At 36.9% G+C, this 19853-nt stretch overlaps 1 protein-coding gene across 1 annotated transcript in view; it reads left to right on the top strand.

The window, feature by feature from the left end:
* Nucleotides 1-19853, top strand: part of chn2 (chimerin 2) — a 120380-nt gene that overhangs the window by 6472 nt on the left and 94055 nt on the right. The gene's annotated exons all lie outside the window — the stretch shown is intronic.

The following is a 19853-nucleotide window of genomic DNA, read 5'->3' as shown; positions in this document are numbered from 1 at the left end:
AGTTATTCCAGTTGTGTTATTTTTTGGTATTTATCTTCAGGAAATCACTGAAGGCATATATTATGATATCATAATGATCTAATGTGGCAATAAGATCATAACTATACTGCGCATTTACACAGTGGTCACATTCATCTATGGAAAACACACAAAAAACAACATTAACATTATAGCAGACACTGTATAAAGGTCATTTTCAGCCACTAGACTTTTCTGACAGGGTATTCGAGTGTCATTGAGTGTCAGAATGTTGTGGGACTGCTATACAGGAGTTAATATTAGGGAGATAGAAAATGTAGCGTTTTTTATTTTAATGGTAAAATAAGAATATATGAATATATTTATGGATATATTAAAACATATGCTTGTTTGTTGTAAAAATTTATAATAATGACAAAAATTTCTAATTTGTGGATCTCCTTCCGGGTGCAGCTATCCTGCTGTTGTGGCTGGTGTATTCTGGGAAATTTTCTTACCCATTGGTTTTGAGTGTGGTCCTAAAAAAAATCTCCATTCGAAGGGCTATCTACCTCTTCCCCTTAGTCCTACAAGCTAAAGAGAATGGGGACACCCCTACCCCTTCACGGGAACACGCAAAATGAGGGGTAAGGCTAAGGGGTAGAATTTGAATTGTGCCTTAATCTTTCTTTATATTATTATCTTAATACATTCTTATATGTCTGATAAAAGCAATTGAGTATAACAGTAGTATTTTGAAAGCCATAGCATTGCTTTCTGTTTAAATTAGTTAACATTTAATTTATTCTTGTCTTGTTAAACTTGAATTCCAGCCTTCAGTGTTATGTGAAATTCTTTTAAACCTATTATGCTCCTTTTGACAAGATATAAAATAAGTCTCTGATGTCCCAAGAGTGAGTAGGTGAAGTATCAGCTCAAAATACCACACAAATAATGTTTTATAACTCTTTGAAACTGCCCCTAAGAAGGCATTGACCCAAATGGTGCCATTTTGGTGACTTACTTTAAATTCAAATTCAAATCTCAAACAAATTACTTTTATGAAAGCTGCATAGTTCTACTTGGAAGACCAGGGAGATAAATATGATATTGAATTACATTTATAGCTAAGTATTATTTGACAAAAGTGTCATTTAACAAAACATAGGATTTCTTAGGCGGAGACCCCATCCGTAGCTTGAGGTTTTAGATCCAGCTATGTCTGCCGAGGACGAAGGCAGGGGCGGAGCCTTCCCCCCTGGACAGGGCCAACCTAGTGGTGGTGGGGAGGATGGTGGATGATCTTTGGCCTCAGTATCTGCAACCAAATGAATGAAATGAATAAACAGCTTATGTATTCCTTGTGTTTCTTGGCTATTGGTCAGAACTAATTGTGATGAGTGATGTGGCATTAGGTATTCCTTGTGTCTCATGGCTGTTGGTTGGAACTGATTGTGATGAGTGATGTGACAAGGTCTTCCTGGTCGAACTAGCGCTAAAGGCTACATTTCTGCTTAATTTCAAAATTTCAGGGAATGAACCACTGATTTAGCTTGTCCCAATTTGATGAGCTGTTGACCTGTGTCAGTGGGAGGATTTTCCATCGAGACACCAATCACAGGCACTCTTTTCCACCTGCACTGGTCAAAAATAGAATGAAACGTTGATGCCATTAGCGTAGTGGTTCGTGCATTGACATATAGCACCCAGGTGCTCGCGGCGACCTGAGTTCAATTCCCGGCTCATGGTCCTTTGCCGATCCTTTCGCTCTCTCTGCTCACCACACTTTTATGTTTGTTACGTTGAAAAATTAATAATAATGCTATTAATAAATTGTTTAAAAAAAGTAAGGCTATACATTATTATTTTACATTTGATTATTAAATTACTGTATACCTGATTACTGTTCGACTTCTTAGAAAACAATAAAATGCTGTTTATTTAATTTGTATATTTTTCTTTATTGAATTCATCTGTTTGTAGCCTGTTTATCATATTTTATGCACTCCCCTACAGAGTCATCCCAATCAGTGATAAATTCGAAATTCTTTCCAAACGGTTATTCAACTCATCTAGTGAAACTGCATTCATATTGCAAAATATATCGCAGAATAAAAAAAAAATCGCAATGTTAGATTTTTCCAATATCGTGCAGCCCTACGAAACGTGTAAATTTTTTATTACATCTTGGGAAAATAAAATCTTGTAATTACATTGAATATTAGCTAAATAGATTTCTGACTGGGGACAGATGGTCAGTTGCTCTGCAGTTGGAAAAGAATGCTTGTAGTTGGTGTCCTGATGGGAAATCCTTCTATCGACATGGGTCAAAAGCTCATCAAACTGGGACCAGCTAAGTTGGAGATACTGGTGAAAAGTGGCCATCATCTAAGCATGAGCCTGTATACGATTCTGATGGTATGATAACCTTGGATTAAAATGTCATGGTTTCATGGCATTGCAGTATAGGTTGCTTTTACGTGACGTCATTGATGATGCGCAAAGTTCAGATAGAGGGCAGAAAGTTGTTCATACATAGAAATCACTATCAGAACATCAAAATGTTTCTGTTTTATGTTGTTTACAATTGTTTAAATTGGCCAAAATAAGAAATGCTGAACAGCTTTATAGACTTTCAAACATTTTTGCTCATAATAGGGAGAAAGTTTAAGAAACTGGCTGAAAATGGAAGAAAAGGCGGCATGTATTAAACATTTTTTCAATACATCCATGTGTACAAACTTTTTGATCGGGATAATTTGTTTGACAGCACCAATAAAGACCATATTAGGGGTGGGCGGTACACCGGTGTCATAGTCAACACCGGTGTGACATTGCGCCACGACATGGATTTTCTAATACCGTCAATACCGTAATAAATCAATTATGCACCTTGAACGGCTGCATTTACATCAATAATAGCTAATTCTAAATAATAAGGCATTCAATTTTCTTCAAACGTTCAGTTGTGGTCTGAATAGATGTCCTTATACTACAGGGCACGAAATTGCAACCATTTTGGTCGCATGAGCGCCCGAAATTTAATCTATGCGCCCTCATAATATATTTGGGAGCATTTGTGTGTCTGAATATAATGGTTGTAGTGCAATCTGATTTGATTTTCTCTAAAAACTTACTGAATCGCTCTACCCTGCTGCTGTATTGGTTCATAGCTGTCAGTCACTCAACGCTTCCCGCTGTCAGATAACAGGGAGCTTTTGTTACTGCAGGAAATGCAAACGGCTGAAGAGTGAAAAGTGCACAGGTTTGCAAACCTCACCTAAAGTTATAATAATAATAATAATAATGGCGCAGATGACAGCGATCATGACATGAGGTAAATGTTGATCTGCCAGCTGAGATCAATCGAGTGTTTTCGAAGAAGGTGCCCGAATCTCGATGCGTTGCTTATAAATTGGTGCGGCTGACTCGCCTGCTTTATTCCAGAAACACAGAGAAATGAAGATCAGCTCATAACAAGACTGAGCATTTACAATGACGCAAACCGAAACTTTTAAAGAGTTATAGAAGTGAGACTTTCTTTTGTCCGTTCTTCCTTGAGATGTATATTATTTTGCTATTGAAAGTAATACCATGATATTATACCGTCACCGTTCAAAAGATGAAAAATACCGTGATATTAATTTTAGGTCATATCGCCCACCCCTAGACCATACTGTATACAGGCCTAGTTACTTGTAAAAATATGTTAATATGGTATATAAAAATCAGATACAAAAACCACCACACTTATACAAAATCTAGGAGAGTATAAATAACATTAATGTACCCTGCCATGTATTCGCTGCAATAAAATCTGCAATGTCTTGTTTTGCAATAATCCAAGTCTTTACTGGCGTTTTGGTGTTATAAACAACCGCAATGTTAATGTCTACATGCGCAGCAGTGGTGAATGTTTGTTGATGGTAAGTTCTTATTTTTCATCTTTCATCTGTTATTTCATGATGTGTAGAAGATATCCGCATGGGGAAAAACTATAGTAATTTATAATAAACATGTTTTTGAACCACATGAAGTGTATAACGTGTACAAGTCTTTGTTAATGAATGCTACAGAATACTTTATAAAACTGAAAAACTGTAATAGATAACGTTAGTGTAAACTGTGGTGCATTGTGACGGTGTATAATTATAGCGTACAAAACTGAAGCCTATTGAATAATTTTATTATTACAGTTGTGTTGTACCACAGCAACAATATAATTACTACGGCAGTTTAATTCAATTAATTTTCTATAGTATGCTTCCAAACACTAGTATTTACAATAGCATGTGTAATAGCTTATACAGTATCTACCGCCTCGATGACAGGCAAACATATTTTAGTTTAGTGGAAAACCCGGCCCTCTTCATTATACAAGAATCATGTCCAACCTATGTGGTTATTTTATATTTATAGCTCCCTTGAAATATTGTATAAATCGCAAAAAGATGGACTTTCCTCTATGTCTCCCATTCAGTGTTTTCCTTCCTGCCCTCCACCTGAATTTCCCACGTCACCAGAACCACAAGATTAAAAATAACCTATTGTGATATCTGTTCTAAAATATGTCCTTTTTAAATGTCTGGGTAAAAATTTTAACTTTTTCCCCCTTGAACAAAATATATTTTATTTTAAGATGCATTTAAAATATTGTGGAACAGTAAGCATGTTGAATGAGTGAGTCAACTCTAAATGTTTAAGGTGGATGGCTGCTTCTCACTCAGGGCTGTTTATGTTAATGAGGGAGTGATCAGCAGAGAAATGATAATGGGGGGTCTTTCCCCCTCTAATGACTTGTACAAAGGGAGAATGTCAATCTAATTGTTATTGCAGACTGTTTTTATGAAGTGTGATAAAAAAATTGAACAAATTTTTACCATTACAGGGTGTCCAGCAAGCATTTTTGGTTTTTAAAGATGTTTAATAGACGTCTAATAGGCATCTAAACATAGTGGTCTTGGCTAAAACCAGGCTAAATTTGGGCTGTCAGTGAAAATCTAATGGACGTTTAAGAATAGGCCAAAACTAGACTAGTCATCAAATAAACAGAGATGAATGACTACACATATAAAGTCTGTCTAATCTGTCTATTTGATGACTAGTCTAGTTTTGGGCTATTCTTACATTTTCACTGACAGCCCAAGTTTAGCCTTGTTTTAGCCAAGATGTCAACTTTTAGATGTCCATTAGATGTCTATTAAACACAAAATTGTTTGCTGGGTGGCTAATATTCCCACTTTTATTTATTATGTACACAAACATGTGTCAGAGCACATTTGAAAATCATTTTATTTTGAAATATGCAGACGACACTGACTGTAAGCCTCCTCCAAGGAGATAAAAATTGTCATGGTCCCATAGTGGATCATTTTGTTCAGTGGTGTGAGGAGTCTAATCTAAAACGTAACACAACAAAAAATAAGGACATGATTATTGATTTTAGAATGAATCATACAGCAGCTGAGGTGACTAATATCAGGGGTCAAAAAGTAGAATGTGTGGAGAATTACAAATTTTTGGGTACCATTATTGACCGTTTTTTATACTTTGAGGCAAACTGTGATGCTATGTGCAAGAAGGAACATCAGCGCCTTTATTGTCTCAGGAAACTATCACATTTTTACATTGGCCCCAATATGCTTACTCTTTTTCTATCATGCTTTTATTGAGTGTTTTCAATCTTTCGCTCTGGTGGCATGTTTGAAAGTCTGTCCCTTAAAAACTGGAATAGACTGAGCCAAGTTATTAGGTGGTCCAGCAGGTTGATTGGTGAATCACAGCTGAGTATTGAATCCCTGTATGGTAGGCAGCTTTTATGGATTGCCAACAATATTAGAAGCTGTAGCTCTCATCCTCTGTCTGAGGAGTTTATCCTGCTTTCTTTGGGTCGAAGGTTTCAGATGCTTTTTAGTAGGACAAAACGTTACAGGAATAGTTTTTTCCCATCATCTATTGTTGCTCTGAATAAATTGTAATATTTTATAAGGTACTTTTGTATGTGTATATGTGGGTGTGTATATGTGTGATTTAATTGTTTGTATCAAATGCCAAACTTTGCTGCAAAAAGAATCTACCTACGGGTACCAAATCAACTCAACTCATATTCGCATGCTGTTGCCAAACAATTGTGATATAAAAGTCATTTTTGCATAATAGGGACCTTTATAATGACTTTAATATGCTGAATCTCATTTAGTAATTAAAAATTATTATTATAATATGTTGCATAACACTCCTGAAATTATGATTTTTTTTCCCCCAGAATTGATTTGACAGACAATACATTATAAAAACCTATAGTGGAATTACCAAGCTACGTCACACATGATGTCACATGGGTTCAACCACGCATAGCAGTTGCAAAAAAAGAGCGGTTGCAATAGCAAACATGTAGTGTAAAATTTTATTTTGAAAAATAAAAAACTTGAATTTTACCATACACCACACTGCTTTTAATGCCAACCGCAGACGTCTTTGGCTAACAGCCATTATAAGAGCTGAATGGAGTGTGGACCTAGTTAAAAATGCTGGACTCTCCAGTTCTCATTATCAGGTAAGTTCACACCATGCTGAATCATACACATTACTCGTTTTTAATTGCAGCAATGATTTCAGCAAAAACAGTTATATATGGTTAATTAAACTGCGGACACTGAATGCTTAGAATGAAATGTAAAAATGTACGTTCACATACCCTGCTATACAGGTGCAGTTCGCTGTCAAAATGCAGTTGTTTTGCTTGTTAATTACCCAGGCCTTGGACAGTTCTGTCTTCTTTCCTTGTCTTTGGCTAGGCAGAACCTCGGTTTTTAACACTACAAAGTTTTGAATCTGGTAATCATGGAACATTATTTCTTGCACATGACCACACAGAACAAAAATGTTGGCATCCGAAGACTTGTAGACCTTTAACTTCTCTCTTGTAAAATAACTTAAGAGTTTCAATGAGATAGTTATTCGGGCTGGATGCTCCGCCATTTTGTCTTATCCAATATCCGTTGGGAGGGTGCAATCGCAAATGGACCTGTCAGACGAACGCCGCTTACTTTAACGTTAATTTTGCCATATAACTGTGCTTATTACTGGTTGACAAGCTGTTATAATATAACGCTGAAAGCATTATTTAAATTATATATATATATAAAATATGTAATCAATACCCAGATAGCATTCGAATATGGGCCTCTTTAGGCAGTTATGCTGCACTGGTGGTATTCCTTCGGCCCAGACTAAATGAATGTGAGCCTAAAGTGGCCCACCTGTGCAATGGCAAAATGTAATCTGAATGTGAGCCTAATGTGGCCCATGTGGCAAATGATAAATTTGGCCCAAATGATGGAGGACAAATGTGGGCCACAGTTGGCAAAATTGTTGCATAGTCATTTAAGGTCAATCTGGGTCTTAACCTATAGTGACACGTGTAAGTGCAAATGTGGCCCACTTTTGGCAAATATTTGGCACAGTAAGCTCTGGCTATTGCGGTTGTAAGCCTAATGTGGCCCAGAGAAGATATGACAAATGTGACCCAGTTATTTTAAAACATATGTGGGCCACTTTTGGCTAATATTTGGCACAGTAAGCTCTGGCTAATGTGGATTTGAGCCTATAGTGGCCCAGATATGGTATGGCAAATGTGGCATTCATTACAGCAAACAAGACAAGTAAAAAAAAAAAAAAAACAATAAAATTAAGTTTGGTGTAACCTGTGATGAAATAATATAATTCACTGATGTTAACCAATGTTTAATCCATTATTAAAAGTAACGTGATAACATGCTTGCACATGCCACAGAATTATGAAGGTTTATAAGCTAAAAAAAATCCTATGATTCAACTTCTGCTCACAGGGACATCAATAATCAGCATATTAACCTCAACAACGGTGACAATTAATAAAATGAACAAAACTCGCAAACAGGAGCCTAAAAGTAATAAAATCAACAACGTCAACATAAACAGCAGAATCAACAGCAAATAATGAAAACTGTAGCATCAATAAGCTATAGAATGTATTCATACTGCAGTGCATGCTGGGATTTTTGCACTTTGCCACACCCAGCAAGAGTAAGGTGTAGGCCAGATCTGGGCCAGAATTAAAGCAGAATGTGGCCCAGAATAGGCTTAGTTCTGGTTCATTTGGTTTAATTCTGGCTGACGTAGAATGTCTAAGGCTTAATTGTGGTCCATATCTGGCAAACAGGAGTGGACCGCCCTATTGCCATCATTTCATGCGGTATGTGGGCCGGATTTAAGTGTCTGATGTGGGCCGGATCTAGGCCAGAATAAAAGCAGAATGTGGCCCAAAATAGGTTCAGTTCTGGCTCATTTGGTTGAGTTCTGGCTGACATGTGGAATGTCTATGGCTTAGTTGTGGCCCATATCTGGCAAACAGGACTGGACCGCTCTATTGCCATCATTCCATGCGATATGTGGGCCGGATTTGAGCCACATGAATTTTGTCATCTGGGTATAACTTATCTCTAATACAACAACAAACTCTGTACCGCTCCCGTTTTTTTCTGCAACCTCGCTGCGCGTGCATCCTGAATGTTTACAAATCGGTAATTTGTCTATAATGTATGGTCTTTGATGTAAAAACATTTTCAAGATTTAGACTAAAGCTGCTTTCATATATCAACCTTAAAACTCGATTTGACTGCATATCTGTACTTGGTCATAGTCATCATCATGTGTTTTCTGTGGTTCTGTCTTCTTCTGGTTCACTGATATTGAGATGAAGTCAAGGCGAGTCCTACAACGGGAACAGATCACATGATTGAAAGCTCTGGAAAGCAAACAGCAAGAGAGATAACACACAACAGTGACTGCAGATCTTTTCATCGGGCCTCTTTGCAACGCGGGCGGCTTGTGGAAGTAAAGCTCCAGTCCTTGTATGGGATTTGGTTAACTTCAAAGTCTTCATCCGAGGAGACAAGTGGAAAAAAAAAAAACCCTTAAAATCAAATCATGTCAAACCATTCTAGAGCTGAAGACAGTCTGGGCGAATGTCTCATAGCAGTGGTCAAGTAAAAGTACCTCGGTTTTCAGAGTTTCTCTGGAAGTTATTGCGCACAGCTAAAAAAAGCATGAATGAGGGGCGAAAACTGAATGAAAGCTCAGCCTGTGGTGGCAGAGCTGGTAAATGAGCCGTGCACATCACTTACTGGCTCCAAAATACTACTTTCTCTCTTTCGCTCTTCAGTAAGCTGCCCAATATTATAACCTTGTTTTTAAAGGCTTCCATTTCTGACAGAAGCCACTGTAATTCATTCTGTTCATTAGTGGTCATTTTAATATTTTCCATTCTGCTGCAGTTTTACAGTCGGTAAGTCTGAGTGAAAAAGGAGGCTTATTTAAGCCTGCCATTTTATTGGTGGATAGAGAGTTGTTGAGAACAGAGAGTTTTAATGCTGGGTTCTTGTGTCCACTCACAGCATGTATTATTAATCACCTCACTGGATTTCCCCGTGGTCATCTATCACCCTCTGGAATCACATTACCAAACAATGGATCTCCCTGCTATTGATGTTTTTGTGTGCTCTTGTACTGTACTGTGTGTGTGTGTGTGTGTGTGTGTGTGTGTGTGTGTGTGTGTGTGTGTGTGTGTGTGTGCGCGTGTAAATGGATGTAATCTCAAATGTCAGGTCCATTGACCCCCAACAATCTGTTCAGTGAGCATCTGATTCATTTCACAAAAAACTGGAAGTCACTTTGTCTTTGTGTTCACAGGAGTTTTTATTTGTTTGTTCGTATTTTTAAAGTCAGTGTCAAATCACAATGTAGAATGTTTTTATTTTGCTAGTGCACATTTCTATTAGTGGTGTAACAGATTACAAGTCTCATGGTTTGGATCACATTACATTTTTTTGTCACTGATCAGACAATTTTTCGTATCAGCCAAAAAAAGCGAGGACACAAATGTAATTTTGTAAGGCTGCAACAACGAATAGATTCAATCGATTAAAATTGATAACTAAAAGCGTTGGCAACGAATTTCATAATCAATTCGTCATGTGGGGGAAAAACCGAGCAGAGGTAACGTTGAAAGAAAAGATACATGGCGAAGGCAGAGAAATCTGTGCGACCCTGTGTGACAGCATTTTACACTAAATAAACAAAAAAAAGTGTGTTAACGACCAACTATGCAAAAGTGATGACGGGAGCACCACAGCAACACTGTTAAAAATGCAGGGTTACATACAATTCATTCATGTTGTACCAGCACGAATCAATTAAGTTAACTTAACACTTTTAACAAATTTATGTGGATGAAACATAAAAAGTCCCAATGAAATCTCAAGAATTGAGTTGATTCTGCTTATTTTAAATAAGTTGTTTGAACTAGCAAAAAATTACATATTTTTTTGAGTGAATGATCCAGCAACATGTTGGAATCTTTGATGAGGAGGAAGGGAGCAACAGCAGGGTAAATCACTACAGAATCCTACTTTTTGAAGTGAGGAACATAATGTCTCTGGTGCTGGTGTTTACTTGTTATCAAGCTTCACAAACATGACATGAAAAAAAAACTGAGATTTGGCGCGTTGGCTGTCGCAGAGCCAGAGAAAGACATGTCATATTAACACAATTACGCAGTGTTTTTAACCACCTAATGCTTATTTTATGTTTTAGACATGTAAATACACACAAGTACTAGTAAAACAATACATTTAGAGTTTGTAAAACACACAATAAAGTCTATGGAAGTCTAACAATGCATTCAAATAAAATTTGCCAATGTGTATTATTCACATCAGATACATGTAGTGAAAGTAATTATAAAGTTCAACGAAGATAATTTGTACATCTTTTAAACAACAAAAACACTCACTTACATGTTTTTGTGAATTGGATTATCAGGTGGTTGATGACATGATGAGCAAGCATGTGAATATTTTGTATTAAAACGGAAAAGCATAATAAAAGGGAGACATCTGCCATACAGAGCTATTGTGGCTGCGGTGTGTCATGTGACAAACATGAAGCATCGCCATGGAAGCATTAAGGGTGAACATTCTAAAATAATGATCGCCTAACAAAACCCACTCCCGGGGCCAGATAGAATCTTTTAAACTCACCTGTGAAAGGGTTATTAACAGAAGTAAAGCAGTGGTGGTATATTTACTGTGCACTTTGCATTGCAAGACTAAAGACACGTTTTTATTCACTCGCCTTTTTGTACCATTCATTTTTCCATCTGTTGTCATGTATAGCTACACTGCGAAAAAAGCTTCTCTTACTTAATAATTTTGTCTCGTTTCCAGTCCAAATATCTAAAAATTCTTAAGTCAAGAACAGATAAGAAAAATGGCACGAGAAAATTGATGCTTAAAACGTCTTATTGAGATTTATATCTTATTAATATATTTTTTTTACCCCATTGGCAAATAATTTAGCTTGTTTTAAACAAACGATCACTTAATTTTGATTTTTTTTTTTTCAAAAATCAATTATTATTACATTATTTCTTATGCTATTTCATGTGTCTAGCATGTGTCTGGATTTAGATTTTTTTTAGATATGTGGATTGGAAAACAGGACAAAACTACTGTTTATTTTTATTGCCACTTACTGATTCCACCTTAAGTCACTAGAGAAACAGTGAGGGTCCTTTGATTCATGATGTGCTGGATATCTGAGACAGACACACTGAGCAAAAAGTACACGTTACTCAATAATTTTACTCAAGTAAATGTAACGAAGTAATTGTTACTCGTTACTACCCACCACTGGGCTTAACTCCACCTCCACAGAAGAAGATCTCCTGCTTCTACATTACTGTATGTTTAGCTCCACCCACTGAGTGGCATATGCAGTAGGCTAATAAAAAGAGAGGCAAATGCAGGTCTACACAGAAATAAATTTTTTGTGATGTTCAAAAGACATCAATACAAAATGCAACACTGTGCAGTTATCATCTGCATTCTTTGTTTAAATAATGTTTGTTTAAATAATTTTACTGTGGATTCTTTTACAAACAAGGCACAATTTAATGGAAGAATCGAAAATATAAACTAATTGTCACTTACTTTTCAAAGTAGTGCATTACAATATTGAGTTACTCCCCCAAAAAGTAACTAGTTTGGTTACTTTTTTATGGTAATCCCTCTACCCTGACGGCCTGCACTCACACCGCATTTTACCTTCCGAGCCAAAGCATGCTTGCGTCATGGATGATTGACTGTTCAGTTTTACAGAAAGAGAAGCGGACGTTGCTTTAGTTATATTGTTTTGTATCATTCTGCAGGTATTAGGAGGTTTGCTGAAGGTGCAGCTGACATGAAGCAAGGGGTTTGCGTCTTTAATAAACTATGACAGTTGATGTTCATTGAAAAGTAAGAATGATTAATAAATCCATATGAAACAGTCCCTTAAAAGTGACTTCGCTTCTTCAGTTTCGCCCTTAAGCGTGCTTTGCACTCACACTACAAGCGTACCACACTAAAGCCCAACTGAACTGTGCTTTGACACACCTCTCACAATCGGGCCAGGGCCAGCGAACTGAACCGCGCACGGACACGGTTCGGATAGCCTGGTGTGAGTGCACCCTAACAGTTTATATAATGCAGTCAGTATTGCTTTGTCTGTTATATTACATATGGTTTTATACCTGCTCAGTATTTTTACATTTTAACCTCTGAGTTTCATACATTTCCATTTATGAAAGATGTCAAATATACATGCAGATGTTAACATCGGTGGACACAGCCAAATCCTTTCCAAATCTGGGATTGCTGAAAAGTAAAACACAAAACTGTTAGCTAATCATACCAGTGGGCCATTAAAGTTCTGTATAATGTTGATACATGAGCACAAACATTTGTCAATGTACCGTAAATAAATCTTTAAATGTTTAATTTGAGACACTTAGATTTAGCTAGATTTACTAACAGGTTTCTGCTATGAGGTTAACATAAGAGTCACACAGTCGTATCCTACAAAAGTGGGCAATTTTAGGCTTTAGAAAAAGGCACTGTACCCAGGCATTGTATACCGTTAGTCAAACGTCTGGCTACGTGAGACTCTGTGTATTTCCTTTGCCAATCAGAAGTCATGGGAGTACATGTGCATGTATATGAACACACACACAATTAAACAAAGGCGTACAGCCACACAGGAAAAAACCCAAACCCACCCTCACTTGCATGCAGTGTTACAGGATAAACACACTTCATCTCGCCTTCCCTCAAAATGACTCCGTCTGATGCCTCGTCTCACACATAATCACAAAATTCTCCACATTTCTTGCCAGTTCTGTTCCTGAAGATCCCCACACTCTTTGGGCTCATTGTGTGAAATGGAAGTGATGTGTGGCTTTGCTTTCTGTGCCTCAGAGAGACACAGAGTCTATATAATGTACCCCAGCCCTTACAGAGCAGCACACTGTACAGATGGCCTCCCCACAGGAGCTGGAACATGTCCCCGGAATCACTGGATCAGCACTAAATGTGTGTGTATTGCAGATTCACATATGTGTGTTGATTGAAACAGACTGCTGTGTGTGTATGTGGATATGGTTGTGCCTATACTTTTGTTTCCACGGCAATCTTTTCTTCAAAATTCTTTTAAGGTTTAACACACCCAGATTCCACTTAATATAACAGAACATAAAACACAACAACAATAACTTACAGTTTACATGCAATAGTGCCAGCTACTTTGCCTGTTGTTGCCAATTATGCTTCCAAAAGGAAGATCATTCCTCCACACCCCATGAGCAAAACAAAAGAGTGGCGTGTTGTTTCTGAATGAATTAATGGAGTTCAATAAATGACTTGAGCAAAATGATTCATTGACTAGCTCCAAGTGTGCCTCACGTGTTCTAAAAAGTCAAGCTAAAGGATTTTAATTGCAACCTGATTTCCTGCAGTATCCACCTTTTTTCCCATTTGACTACTGCATTTGAAAAAAAAAATGTATGCACTTCTGTTTTATTTCATTCAAAATAACTGAAACAAATCATTTCAAACTTTAAAGGGCCATGAAACCCCCCTGTTTCAGCAGGGTGTTTTCATACCTCTACTTTGTCCAGCTCTGTTTAGGGGGGAGTGCTGTTTAGGGCTGATGCGCAGCTCTGTAGAGCTGTGCATTGTTGGATTTGCTCTTCAGTGTTTGGACTCTCAGTAGTGATTATTAAACCACACTGAACTGAGCTAAACTGAACTGAACTTAAACACTAAAAACTGAACTACACTCTTCGAATTTACTGTGACCTTTTATGTGAAGCTGCTTTGACACAATCTACATTGTAAAAGCGCTATACAAATAAAGGTGAATTGAAAAATTGAATTGAGTGTCGGAGGAGGGAAAGAGGGAAAGTGCATTAAAAATTGCATAAAAATGGAAGTTTTGATTTGGGCACATGCTGATTTTTACAGAGGCAAAACAAACACAGACACAGGGCAGAAAGACAGTGACTTTGTTTACATGGACATCAGTAATCGAATTATTTGAAAAATTATAAAATGGTAGACTTTAACTGCAGTTTGGCACTTTCATTCAGGAATTTCATTCATGCCCCTCGTGACAAATGAGATATTTGATTCAATGAATTGCTGTAAGTGTGTATTTTTAATGCAATGTTTGATACCGCACGGCGAGTGAGAGAAAAAAAAGCTCTCTATTTCTCGAAAACTTAGATGTACTCGGTAGGTAGCGTCAGACAGCCGTGTGTGTTATTCCTGTCACAAAATGCAGCAAAAATCCTACACGATGGTAATAGTTTGATTGCGGCGTTTACATGTTTACACACTGAGGGCTCTATTTTGACGATCCATGCGAAGTGCAAAGCGCAGGGTGCAAACACATTAAGGGCATGTTAGAATCCACTTTTGCTAATATAAGGATGGAAAAATCCGCTTCACGCCGTGGCGCATTGGTCTAAAAGGATTGAGCTTATTCTCTTAATGAGTTATAGGTGTGTTTTGAGGATAAACCAATCAGAGTCTCATCTCCCATTCCCTTTAAGAGTCAGTTGCGTTGCGCCATTGCGCATTTGCTATTTACATGATGGACTTTGTAAGTGTAAAAACTGAACCCTTCACTAGAGAGAAAACAGTTAAACAGAGCATCTACAGCGCGAGAATGAGAGATGAGGCTCCTCATTGTTTACTTTCGCTTTCACTCTCGTGGATAGGGAAAGGTGTTGTACGCACAGCCATCCATTAGCCTATAAATAATTAATTTCGTTTGTTAAGCACAAAGATTTGTTTCAAAACTATTTTTAAATTCAGTTCTAATTTCCAGCAAATGAATAAATGAACAATAATAATGAAGTGTGTTCAAAAAAGTTATATCCTAATACACATGCTATGCCCCATATGGTCTAAAATCTGACAGGTGGGCAAATCTAACATATGAGCGCAAATGCTTTTGCTATTTAAACAGCGTGGCGCAAAACGTCCAAACGACTCTTGCACCAAGCTGAAACTAGCAAACAATGATTGCGTCGCGCCTTGTGCCACATTGCACCAGGTGTATGATAGGGCCCTATGTTCTACTTGCTTGAAAATGCTTCTTATTTTTTATTTTTTTGGACTAGAAACAAGAGAAAAGCTTGTACACAGAAAATGGTAGATTTCATTTCAAAACTGGCATGAGACTTGCAAAAACCAATGTGATATATTTTTGTGCAAAATGTCACCACAGGCATGTATTTTTCATGAGCCTGGTTTCTTTTTATTTGGGATTACCAAGGCCATGTTCTTCCACATACAGATATTTTAGACCCTCATTTGAAGTTTATACTGCTAATGTGTATCTGCACTTCTTCTTTAATTTGTGTGAGAGATAAGAGCTGTGAGAGTGTGTGGAGCTGAAGATAGTCACTCAACTCTCCATCTCAAAGCAGTTTTAACGCGGCCCGATTCTTTTAGGCAATAGAATCTTTCCTGAAGTCAACAGCAAATGGCATTTAACATTTGCCAGCCTGTAAAATATTAGCTCAAATGGATGCTATAATGCTGTGAGCTTTTACTGCACATCTCCAACAATTTGTCCTTGGAACATCGTAATCAGATTCATCTCTTTTTTTCAGTAATGGCAAACACTCTTCACAGATTGCATTCAGGCACAGAAATTTGCTTAATTAAAAGCCTTTTCTCCTGAGGACAGCCGCGCATCTGATGTTTAACCAAGAAAGATGCAGTATAGTTAGAATTTTTACAGCATCCTTTCACAAAGACCAACCTTCACTATTCTAATTGTACTGACTTCAATATGCTTCCTATTCAGGCTTTTCAGAGCCTTTATTCGCTGTTAATTGACAGCCTGCAAGTATGTTCTGTGAATAGGCGGTGTGTGCACCTACTGACCCTGACGTTTCCTATGTTAGTGTTTCTTCAGCCTCTCTGTCAGATCCAGCGATAGTGGAAAGAAAGCACCTGGCAGATCACCAAAAGAAATCACATTTTCCAAACGAGCCACTGAAGAATAATTCATTTATTGTATTGTTTGCAGCTCCCCTGAGCTCTAACTGACAATACCGTTTCAGGCTAATCCAAACATGCGCTCACATAAACACTGATTGAAAGCTAATCCATTCCGCTTGCATACTGTAAAGTGGACATTGATTAGGCCAATTAAAGGGACAGTTCATTTAAAAATTCTAATCAGCCTCATTTTGTTTCAAGCCTGTATAAAGATCTGTTCATTTTTAGATATTGTTAATATGCTTATCAAATAAAGCAACTGTGTCTTTGCACAAAGTAATCAATCCATTATATGATGATTTTTCAGGGTGTTGACGGGGTCTTAAATTGTCTTCGATTTAAGAATTAATTTTAGGCCTTAAAAACTCTTAAATTCACTGAAATATGGTGTTGTAGGTTGTAAATAATTTTAAACAGGTTTGGAAATATAAATATATATAATATAGTGTCAAATTAACAATAATCTGTATATAACTGAAAAGTTATATTCTTTGGTTTTTAATCAGCTCATTTCATTCAAAACTCTTAACTGGATGTGACATTAAAACCTCTCAGTTCAAAGCACTGCTGTATAGAGCTGAAGATCTTGGGTTCGGGCTTAATTTCTATAGTTTAAGACGCGGTCAGGTCGGGCTCAGGCTTGCGCAGTAAATGAACAGTCATGTGATGCATTTCGATTAGCGTGAGTAAGTAATCAAATCGTTTGTTACAACATTAAAATCCATCCCCTGCAAAGGTGAAACAAATTATGAGAATAGTGAATTTTGACTGCGGTCACGCAAAGTCCCTTGATTCTAGAGTCTTTGGGTAAGGCCAGCCGCCAGTTCTAAAAGAATGGTCATTCTAGCCACCAAGGTATTTCGGAGGTCGCTCATACACTGCGTATTACGGTAAATCGCTAAACAGCATTGTACAGCAAGCTGACAGGGAAGATGACCAGGTCACTCACTACATTGAAACTGCTGTCATGGAAAATGAATTGGATGTTCTTGGCTGGTGGAAGATGAACAAACAATCCTTCCCAAAACTTGCAAAATTAGCCAGATCAGTACTATACATCCCTGCCTGTAGCAGCAGCAGTGAAAGGGTGTTCAGTGCTGCTGGACGCACCATCAATGATTGCAGGAATGCGCTAAAGAAATTTACAGTGGATTCAATAATGTTCCTCCACAAAAACAGCCCAATATTGGTGAGTAAAGGATTTTCAAAATATAGCAAAATATTAATTAAACCATAAATGCATAATGTAGACAGAGTAAATAGGCTAATGCTGGCATTATTCTTTTATTCTTCAGCTTCACCGTCACCTTCAGGCCGGATTGTGAAGAGAAGTGCCGAAACAAATCTTGCAGAGCCTTTATCTTAATTTTGTTATTGCCAAATACACGTCATAATTTAGTATTTTTTTTTTTTTTTGTTAGGAAAACAAATTCTTATTTTCTTATTTTTCATTGGTGTGTTGGCCAATTTAAAGGCTAAGTGTATGTACCCAGGCCTATTTAGAGTGCTGAGATGTTATGATGTCTTACTTTATTCCTTTATTCCAACTTCCAAGTGGCTTATAGCCTACTTTTGTTGTAAATAAATTATGTTAAAACATGTATAGACGAGACTTGTGTGCCCATTTGAGTAATGTCGGTCTGTAAACAGGTTCGGGCTTTTAAAAAGCTGTCAATCAAAAAGTATCGGGTTGAATTCTGTCGAGCTTAGGCCCTGTCGGGCCTAACTTTGATGGCCCGACAGGTCTAACAAATGGCTAGGTAACATTTCAAGCTGGTCAAGGTGCAAGACTCCAGTAATTCATTTGTACGCTTTGTTTTCATACTAAAATATATCATGAATGGGTACTAATATGCTAATGAGATCGGGCTGGGGAAATGCAGTTTACCCAGCTGACAACAATACTTCATTTACATGCTTTTTTAGCCATCTCCACCTAGCCACTCCCCTCCTCCTAAAACATATTATAGACTCATTTTTTAACTTGCTTTCAGACTTGTGAAAAAAACTTGCAGATTGCAGACCTGTAAGAGACTCTTGAAAGACTCTTACAGACTTGTGGACTTCTTGAAGATGCTGTATGACTTCAGCCTAACCAACACGTCTCAACAAAGAAATTCTTTTGCTTGTTTCAAGTCTCCTGGACTGGGTTCTCATTCTTCATTTATTATTTTCCAACGCAGGTCTTAATTGTCTTTTGACTATGCTACTCAATTGTCACAACCAACAAACCATCTCAAAAATGCGTTTAGCAATATGGTTTAATTATCTCCTTACATCTTTACAAAAACATTTGTTTACCCGATGAGGACACTGATCTGGACAGAGTGTGTTGCATAAAGTTTATTATAGTTTTTAAAAATGTTTTGACACAGTATTTTAAATAGGTGGCTTGGTTCCAATTTAATTCTAAACAACTCGATATGTTGGCCTTTACCTAATTATTAGCTAGACGTTGTATTCTACTTCACTGGAAATCAAATAAGCCCTCAACTACATCCCAATTGCTTGTGGATACCATGCATTTTCTAAAGTTGGAAAAGGTTAGATGCTTTCTTTAAAAATTGGCAATGTTTTGTAACTTACTTTAACTCTCTTAACATCTTGCCGTCTGTTTAATAGATGCACTCTCCTTCCTTTTTAATTTATTTATTTCGAAGCAATTTAATTTTTGTTTGTTTATTATCTTATAGTGTTTAATTGTAAATATTTACTTTCAACATTGACAATGTATCTGAAATTTTGATTGTGATTGTTAAATGGCTGTTGGTTGTAATTTTCTGTTCACATTTACAGTATTACTCTTGTTTCCATTTTTCTTTTGCCCTATTATTTCCTTCTCTTTTGTAAAAAACAACAACAAAGATAATAATATTTAACAATTTGTACTGAAATATTGTTTGTTTTTTCCACTATAAAAAATTTGAACATCAAATAGGTGGCTAAGAAAGAACTAAATTAGAATTTAAATGGATCAAGTAAAAATATTTTCCCCTGGCCATTACAAAAAAAATAATTTTTGCGCTGTATAAGTCTGAAATTTCCCTCATAATGTCTTTAAACGTCTTAAAAAGGCTTAAATTTAACTCAGTGTAACCTTCTTCTTAAACCCTGCTTCATGACCTATTTCTGAGTTTCTATGTTTTTGTTGCACTTCAAAAAGCATCAAAGCAGGGGTGAGGCCAAAAATTGTAAAGTGAGTGGACCTTAGTGAAATAGGGTGGACCTCAGTGCCTACTGTCAAACTAAGTGTGTAATAACTACTTTCTTATATCTGTCATCTCTGATAGTAAATCATACATAGTTAATGATTTAACAAAGTGTTTGAGTATAAAACACTTATTTAGCTAACAAAATTAGTATCCAGATTCCTAAATCATTGACTTTGAAAGTAGATCTTATCATTCAAGATGTGAAAGCAAAATAAATAGATTTTCATTCTGATACTGAATTTGTCCCCTT

This window comes from Danio aesculapii, chromosome 16 (assembly GCF_903798145.1).
Source record: "Danio aesculapii chromosome 16, fDanAes4.1, whole genome shotgun sequence".
NCBI classification, from domain to species: domain Eukaryota; kingdom Metazoa; phylum Chordata; class Actinopteri; order Cypriniformes; family Danionidae; genus Danio; species Danio aesculapii.
The sequence above is the reverse complement of the archived record's forward strand: the minus strand, read 5'-3'. Positions and strand labels throughout refer to the sequence as shown.